We start from the raw sequence: 9,514 nt of genomic DNA, 5'->3' as shown, positions 1-9,514 counted from the left end.
TTTTCTTGATATTATGCTGCATACACCTTGTCAGTCAAAATTGTGGCAGCCAGCTGACAGCATAAATGGAGTAACATAACAATATTGAGGCAGCATTAATGCAAGATGATTTTTCTTGTATGTCAACCTTTATGCAATACTGAGGCAAGATATTTCGCTTACTGGTTTCTTTGCTCAAGACTGTACATTTTTAGCCTTTTAAGCCTGGAATCATAGTCTAAATGAGAAAGTCCATTTATTAGCCTTGTAGCCTGCCTTTGAACCCTTTTCAATACATGAATATCTTTCTTAAGATAAGGAATCCAAAACTGAACAGCATACTCCAAATGAGGTTTTACCAAACTTCTATATAAGGCCAGAAGAACTTCTTTAGATTTGTTTGAAATAGATGTATTGATAAACCCAAACATTTTATTGGTTTTGTTACTAGCTATGCTGCACTGTTGGCTAAACTTTAAATCCTGACTTATTAAGACTCTCAGATCAGAAACTTTTTCTGCCTGACTAATGACTGAACCTTGCAAATAATAATTTGTACACTTATTTCCATGCCCTAAATGTAGCACTTGACATTTCCCAACATTAACAGCCATACCCCATTTATCAGCCCACTCCGTAATATGATCTAGATCCTCTTGCAGCTGATTTGCTTGTTCTTCATTTTCTATACTCCCCATAACTTTGACATCATCAGCAAAACAATTCATGTTCCCAGAAATATTTTTACGACAGAAACAGAACAAAACAGGCCCTAACACTGATCCTTGAGGAAACCTGCTTAAAACCTCACTCCAATTAGGCTCACCAAGCAACCACTTCACTTTGAAAAGCTTCCCGCCAAACAAGATAAACAATTTAAAAGATCTATCCATATTTCTGAGGAGTTGAAGGTTGGAGGAGGTTCTAATGGAAGTAGCTGTGATGAAAAAGGAGAAGAGGGAGGATGATAGTTTGGCAGATACTTAGCGGGCAAACTAGATATCATAACCTTTTATGTCTGAGGATTTTTGGGTTTAGGATGCAGGTTTTCTTTTTTGTGCGGAAAAGTTAAAGGTTTTCTTCGGAAAATTCGGAAATTTTTACAACAGGGTTGTTTTTGATGAGATATCACATTGTTTTGCATTGATATTATTACTTTGTCTGTATTTTTAGAGTTGAGAACATCAAGTCAAAAAATGTTCAATTGAAACAACGCTGTTTTGTGTTTTTAAGGAACAATAATGGTTACTAGCCTAATTTTACGTCAAGTTATTTTCTGACTATTAAGATTCTATTTTCATTTTGCGAGAATTGGGCGGTTTAAATTTTATTAGAATTCTTGTATCCTCTCTCTGTTGCAAAGAAAATTTCTTAGATAATAAAATACTATATTTTAAATTATATTGCTTTCGAGTATTTTACAACTTCGCAATAAATTCTATTACAGTTTCTTTATTTGACAGATTATTCAACATATTCATGAAGGTTTCTTTAAATGTTTTACAGCTTGAGGGCTATTTTAATCTAGCTTTTCACTTTTTGTATAATTAAATTTTTTCTTAAATCGTGGATTATTTTACGTTTTATGGGATAATTTTAATTGTTTGGTGATTTATCTTTTTTTTGATAGAAGTCTTTGTCTTGTTTAATACCTAGTTTTTCTTAAAAGTTTATTTAAAAAACGAAATAACGCATGTTATCACCAAGCCAAAAAAAAAAAAAAAAAAAAAAAAAAAAAAAAGCCATTAAATATTTTAAATTTGAATGTGTCAGAAGATCTATACAACTTTACTCGATGTCAAATCGCGGATAACCCAAATTTGCCATAGCGAATGCGCATGTTGCGCGCGGACTAAGCTGATTAAAAGTCTTGCTTAAATTATTTGCAAAAAATTTTTCAGCTAACAAATTACTGCAGAGCACGGATATCCACACACGCAGTTCATATATTTTCAATTCATTATGTATTGTTTGTGAAAAATCCATTAATTTAGAAAATAAGCAAACCAATAAAAAAGTGCTATTTTTCGCTTTCAATTAAAAAGTTATATGTGCCGTATTCATATGCGTACAGTTTAATATAATTTGTAACGTAAAATATTGTAATGGTTTAACCCCAGTTTCGCGCAGACATTTAAAATTTCTTCCCTCCATAAATATATCAAAACTGAAAAACAGGAAGAAAAGAAATTTTGTATCGGCGAAACTGGGGGGGGGGGGGGGAGACAGCATTCTAATCTCATTTATTAATTTGTTTCTCTGCTTAAGTATAAACAAACAACATAGAATCTGAAAACAGAAAGCCCAATGAGCCAAGTTTGCGCGCATGCGCAGTCGCTGTGGCAAATTAGTGATATCCGCGATTTAACGTCTAGTTGCAACTGTTGGATATGTTTTAGTCTTGATTGAATTTCATTTCCTAAGACAACTTTGGAATAACTGTTAGATCTGTTCTAACCTTGCAATTGCAGTCCGAGATAAACAAACCCTATGAGCTGAGACTAAGTACATAAGAATTTAGGGAAAATTAGTGATTTTCAAACTTTAATTACTCCAGCCCATGATGTCCCTGGGGGTTGAATTTTGTATATGCACTCAATGGCCCCCCAAGAATATGTATACAAAAAATCATTACCGTAGCCCCCGGGGGGGCAGTGATAGAACCCCGGGAATGTACAATTTGGGGGGTAAAAACGAGGGGGGAAGGGGAGGGGGGGTCAAATGGCACAAAAGGTACATTAGTAGGGCACAAAGAATGTGTGTGCGAAATTTCAGCTTGATTCCTTTTTTTCGTCTGGGCTGTAGCCCTGTCAAAGAAAGCGAAAACTTTTTGGAACAGCGATTTTATAACTTTAATACCTCCTCCTCCTGATGGTCTAGGGGATTGTATTTTGGTTTACGGCGTCAGGGGCCACTAGAAATTGAGTGTACCAAAAATCAACTCCGGTGGTCTTCATGGGGCTGAGATACAGAGGGGTGAAAAACCCAAAAAAAAACCCCCTAATTAAATAACTCCTTAGTACAAAGCCAGTGAATAAAAATCAGAAAATGTATTCCAATGATGCAAATACAAATATGTTTTATGGAACAACATCGAATAAGATTTTTTTTCGTCAATTAAAAACTAACTGTTTTTCTTTTGGAATCATAGAATCACAATTCAGTAAGATTTAAAAGTAATAATTTCTAATAAATTACTTATTACATGCGTTAATATGGCCGAACTTGTAATTTCATAAACTGATCACAGTAAAATATTCAAGTAATTTTCAATTTAATTTTTCTATAAAATTTTGATACCGTAAAAAGTTTGTTACATTAACTTCAAGTTTTATTTATTCATTTATTTTACTTATTTTACCTTCAAAGACGAATTTTTTTTTGGGCATTTAATATGTTCCATGATCATGCTTAAATATTGGGGGGGGGGGGGGGGGAACATCAGTAAAAAATCTACGTAATTTGTTACTCAGAAAGGAGAGAGATGTTAAAAGTAATCTAAAAGTTCAAATAAAATTTTTATCAAAATATAAAATGAATCTGAAATGAACCATGCCAAAAATATAGAGTTAAAATGAAAAAAAAAAAAAAAAAAAAATCAATAATTATTTTTGTCATCCTCAAACACACGAAATGTGTAGAATTTCTTTTTTCGCTGCTGGCTTAGAATCTAAAATTAGTTTTTAAATGGAAAAACACATTAACACATAAAATTGCTCGTATTATCAAGAAAACTTTAAAAGGGAAGCACTGCGACTTACCTAGTTTGGGTAAACTTAATTTTCTTTTGCATACAATTTTGTTCTAGATATGTTTCCTATAAGTATGACTTAGATAAAAACTGCATGTTAAAACAGAAAAGAATCGGAATTCAATTACTGATTCACCAGGAACGCACCTTACTCTGGCTGTCTTTCGTACAATGCGTCTACGAAACCCACGAAAATCCAAAAAAAAAAAAAGAGAAAGAAATAAAGAAAACCACGCCAATGAGACTGTGGGATATGGCGAAAGTGGCAATAAATGCTTGTTTTTACGTTGCCAATGGCAATTTGATGGACCAAGGAGAGGGGTTGAATTTCAAGGTCACAGGACCCAGCTGGTTTGAAAGTCGAAAGGGACATTTCCCCGTTTCGGACGGAGTAGGTGACACAGCAAAAAGCAGACGAAAATTGGGTACCTGCAGTTGTTGCACGAGGTTCTCGTGTTCTGAATTGACTCAAGCGCTGAGAAAATTGCCGATTACTGGGAATATTTAAAGGGAGAAATATTTCAGGGGAATATTTAAGGGGGGTGCTGCGTTTTATAAAATCATTATCTTTCGGAAAAATTTTGTTGATGCGAGATACAACAACTGAGAAAAAAGGAGAGGGGTCTTTCGGGAAGGGGGGGTCCGGACCCCATGGACCCACCCCTTGGCTACGTCCTTGTTTATTATGTTGTTTGCAAAAATTAAACAAAAATGTAATTAAACATTAGTATCAAATAATTAGTTTAATTAACTAATAACGAAAATCCGTTCCTTTGAATGGATTTTCTCGTGAGAGGGGCACCGAGTTTTACCAGCACATCACTTTGGCTGCTTGATTGGACCCTGATTCTTTCTTTTACATTTCATTCCCATATATTTCATTCTATATATTCTTCATTCCCATATATTAACACCAGAATTATTTATCAATTAGTATGACGTTTTTTTATACGATATATAATCACGATCACTATCTGATGACTATATTTAAACTCAACAAAATAAAAGAACTGCCGACTCTAATACCGTCTATAATAGACAGCGTGACCCAATAGACAGCATACAGTGCTTATTTATTACATGTTTACGATTGCAACTGCAAATGTATGCGATGGGTTTTTTTTTAGAGTAACTTTCGAGCGAATAAATGAAAATAGTCACAACTGAAAAGTAATCTACAATTGCCACCTCAAAAGAAGAAAAAAAAAAATTCTTAAAGGCTACAAATGCATTAGTTAATTATAAACTACCAAATCAAGCATTTAATCAAAAGTATGACTGGATTAAAAATTGTAGTTTTTATCATGTAAATCTGTTACGTCTCTTGTTGAAGTGTATATCAAAGAATGCGTTTTTTAATAATATTAAGAGCCATTAGCGTTCTGCGATGAACCAAGGTTTAAAAAAAATACAACTATTTGAAAGTTGTTTTAAAAAAGTGTGTGTGGGTGTAGAGGGGCGAGAAGAAGAAAGTATCTGACTGAAAGAAGATTTGTATAACAAGGTCAAGTGAGAGGAGTAGAGGGAAGAGTTTTGAGTTATAGAGAGTCTTCGTTTCTTCATTTTTTGAAGAAAGGTTAAAATTTCGGGGGAGGATTTGTCCCGACGGTTCCCACCCTGTCTACGACTATGTGATGACGCCTATGAAGCAGAAATATCTCCATCGCATTTAAATAACCTACTATAATACAAAACAGTAAAATGCAAGAATCAAATTAATTTTGATATTAAATGTGTTTGGCCACCAACAATCACCTCAAAATGAATGATGACATTCCTGATCGAGATGAAGAGGGATGACAACAGAAGGACTTTTTGCTCCTCATCTTCTCTAGGCCGCCGAGAGTCAAGGTAAACACCTTGTCAGTTAACTTTTTCACTACTCGGATTCCGAGCAGCAGACCCGGATCTGCGCACCCGCAGACTCCGCAGTGCGGGGGAGGGGGGGGGGGCGTGTCCTTAAGGGACCCAACGGCCCAAGACATTGTGGGGCCTTACAGATTTTCAGGCCCGAATCTGCGTACCCACAGACCCCACGGTGCGGGGGGGGGGGGGGGTAACGCTCTTAAAGGGCCCAGCTGCCCAAGAAATTGAAAAGAAAAAAAGATAAAACTAGCAGTAAGACTTATTGACGTTGCAAACATACATTGCTGGTCTCTAGGGAGGGGCCATACAGATTCTGTTGTGGGGGGGGGGGGGGCAAAATTCATAGATCCGGGCCTGCCGAGCAACCTCGAGACCTCTAAAGTTCGACTAGGCTGATACGGCCTCTCGTTAACCCTGCCTCCTCTGCCTTCGACATACATAAAATGATAGTAATTAGTCACAAATGTAAGTCGTCCACAGAAAAATCGAGCAGATGAGTGTCGAATTTGCCAGCGGATTTTTCTCTCATGTGTTCGGTTTTTAATTAACGTCAAGTAACTATCATTAGCGTTTAAACCCATTAATTTGTTTATCAAGACCTCATGAAACCGACATTCAGTGCCAAGAGTCCCATTTCAAAAATTTTATAAGTACATACCCACTTCTTTTTTACCATTTAGAAATGCAAGTTAGCTCCATGGAGTAGCATAACTAAATACAAAACTCCGTACAGCAGCCAACCACTCGCCTCTATCGAACGTGCGAATCTTGGATTAAACGGGCAAAAGCGTAGCCCGCCCAGGATGAATCTGCAACCACTCATCTCCATTTTTCATACACTGCCTATTCATTTGGCCATAGAACTGGTTTCTCGTTGAGTATCTACATTTATCTTTAGCTCCCTTTGAGATCACAAAGCAATTTTATTGTTATAAACAAAGATTTGAATGCTCAGCTCTCCTGATATCAATTGACGTCCTCTACACTTCGGGCAGAAAATCGCGATAGTAATTAATTAATTTATTTTTGATAAAAAATAAATAGATTAACATGCATGAATCAGAAGTTTAGAGAATGAAATAGATCAAAATTAAACTAGCTATACGAAAGTGGTCTTTTAGCAGAAGTAAGAAGTTTCAGAAGCGTGATTTTGTAATTTTGTGAAGAGTCCACTAAAGGATCCCCCTAAATGTATTTTGCCCCACATAAATGTTACCTAAAATATTTTGCTGTTATATGTTTCTTACTTTCTGTATTGAAGTGCATGTATTTTTACCACACGGTGTAACTGGTGTAACCGGTGAACTGTTTCTGCCGAACGCAGCCCAAAGTTTAAAGAGTTTTACTTTCGGTAAAAGAAGCATATTCTATAAAAATAGGTATGTTCTGTAAAATTTGGAGGATGAAAAGTCTTAAATTTTTGCATTCTCACTGTGTTTATTTTTACTAATCACTAAGTAGCTTTTTTGAGTAAAAAAGTATCAGAGCAGAGCGTATGTTGCAATGAGGGAAATGGAGAAATGAAACTCGAACCTTTGCCGTAAAAAAGTACGTTTTTAGTTCTGCAATTTCAAAACATTTCCAAGGAAAGTCCCTTAATCTACCTCACCTAATGTTTCCAAAGATAACCTAAAATTGCATTTTAAAAACTTCAATTTCGAAAATTTCTTGGGGAATGAACCACTATCCCTCATTTTAACATCATTACACGGCTTAAAATTTCATTTTCAAAAATTTCCGTTGGCGAGATCCAGAACTTTTACCTCCCAACGATAGCATAAAATTGACTTCAATTGCAAAAAAAAAAAAAAAAAGATTTCGGCCCCAAAACAAAACCCACAGGCCCATCTTTTCTGCTACCGTTACTAAATCAAGTCTGAAATTGCGTGTTTAAGATTTCAATGTCAAAAAAAAATAAATAAATAAATAAAATAAAAGAACGGATAGATTTCTAACGTCCTTAAATATGATCCAGGCTACGTCTTACGGATCAATTTTAAAAATTTTACAAAGGAGATGCCCCCTCCCCCGCCAACTCTCCCCAAACGTCACCAAATATTGCCCAAAATTGAGTTTTTTTAAGAATCATTTTTTTTTTTTAAGCTGGATGAAGTCTACAGGAGCCTGACAGTTGACACCTTCAATTTCTCTGAAACTTTTAGGATGTATTACTAGTATTGTCATAAGAAAAAGTCCTTCCTCTCAAAAAAACTTATTGGCCTTCAGTAGAGGTCAAATTTAAGGTCGTGAAAATATAGTACTAATATATGATCGTTTTGCTCCAAAAGCAATGAGTGACTCATGCCATTTTTTTAAAATATGGATACTACTTGGTACTAGGTACATACTAGCATACATTATTTGGTAGCTCACCTTTGGCTTTGGGGGCAAAAAATCAATTGAAAATGCTATTTTCGTTACTTTTTTTTGCATTCATTGTGTCCGGATATCTGTGAAAGCCGTGTGTGATCTTCGGAAGTAAGTACAGGATGAATTATTCACCATAGTATAATACACAGAAAAACAGAAAATAACATTTGCTATATAAGTTAAACGGTCTCAAAGTTTATGATTTTCAAAAAAAAGAAAAGAAAAAAAGTCAAGTTTCAAGGTCAATAATGCTTTTGTGATGCACCTGTAGTAATAGTCCATGTAGCGTAGTTTAAGGTCCAGGTTTGAAACCCATTGCATCTAATAAACTTTTTAAATTACACGGTCTCTGAGTTGATAATTTGAATAAAAAAGAATCAAAATTTTAGGTCAATTACTCTAAAAGGATTGTGTCAATAACTTTGAGCAAGAACTGTAATTATACTTTATGTGGTGTAGTATTAGATTTATGTCATGTCAATCCCGCGGGATCCCGCAGGACTAACTTCATTAATTAAATTTTTATGTCAAATAGAAAAAATTGCGTTTTTTAGGAAGGACTTCTTTGGTTACTTGAATTAGTAGTTTTCTCGAATTCCGTACACCAATTGTTTCGCACTACAAAGTCAATCCCCAATTTGAAATTATCGTTTAGTACGCATAAGTGTGCCCTAAAAAAGTTCAATGCGTCTTAACAAAACTCGCATGGAATGGGAAAGGATTTTTGCTCAAAAAATGATGCTCATGATGAAAACACGTGCTGTGATTCCAAAGTTGGTGTTGTGGAGTCACAGAGATTAATTAATTGCGCACATTTAGCAAACGATCCTTTTTTTTTCTTCATCACCTTTGAAATAGATATTTCTTTTCTTATGCTTGGTTTTTGCTCAAAGAACCGCAAATTTCGAAAAAAAAAAAAAAAAAGATGCCTATTTTGCTGTATCCATATTAACTTACATTGAGAATGTACTTTTGTTCCTTCATTAATGTTGTTCATTGTATCAGTGCATTTGATTCATTACTGCAAGGACCATAAGGTTTGCTTGGTTTCGCCGAGCCGCAGTCTCAGTGAAAGTTTTTGGATAACTTGGCTAATTTTACCTCTCACTTTCAAAGGACATTTAAAAACTTGAGCAGTTTAACTTATACACTGTCATGGTGTCATGCAAGTCATTCTGTGTTTCATCCAAGTTTTTGTCGCCTCTTTTAGAGTCGTGCCGAGTGTATTAACAATGTCAGGCTTTTCATTGCTTTCTCCTTTGAAGAAAAATATTGTGCTTTTGTAAGTTTGTTTTGAGTGCATTCCTTAACTCTAACATTGCATTCAGGCTACTCCAGCGGGTTTTGCAATCCGTAAATACACTTTCTTTATTTTTTTAAAGCGTAATTTTCTGCATTTTAAATTTTAGCGATGATTTTCCAAAATGTTTGTAAATTTTATTCCTTTTCTCAACTGCTGAATTTATGAAAACTGAGACCTCGAATGAGAATAGCAATTCAATTTTAAAAAAATAATGCTCGATTTTTATAATGTTCTCAAGAGGTAAA

Source organism: Uloborus diversus, chromosome 1, assembly GCF_026930045.1.
Source record: "Uloborus diversus isolate 005 chromosome 1, Udiv.v.3.1, whole genome shotgun sequence".
NCBI classification, from domain to species: domain Eukaryota; kingdom Metazoa; phylum Arthropoda; class Arachnida; order Araneae; family Uloboridae; genus Uloborus; species Uloborus diversus.
This window is presented reverse-complemented; position numbering follows the sequence as displayed.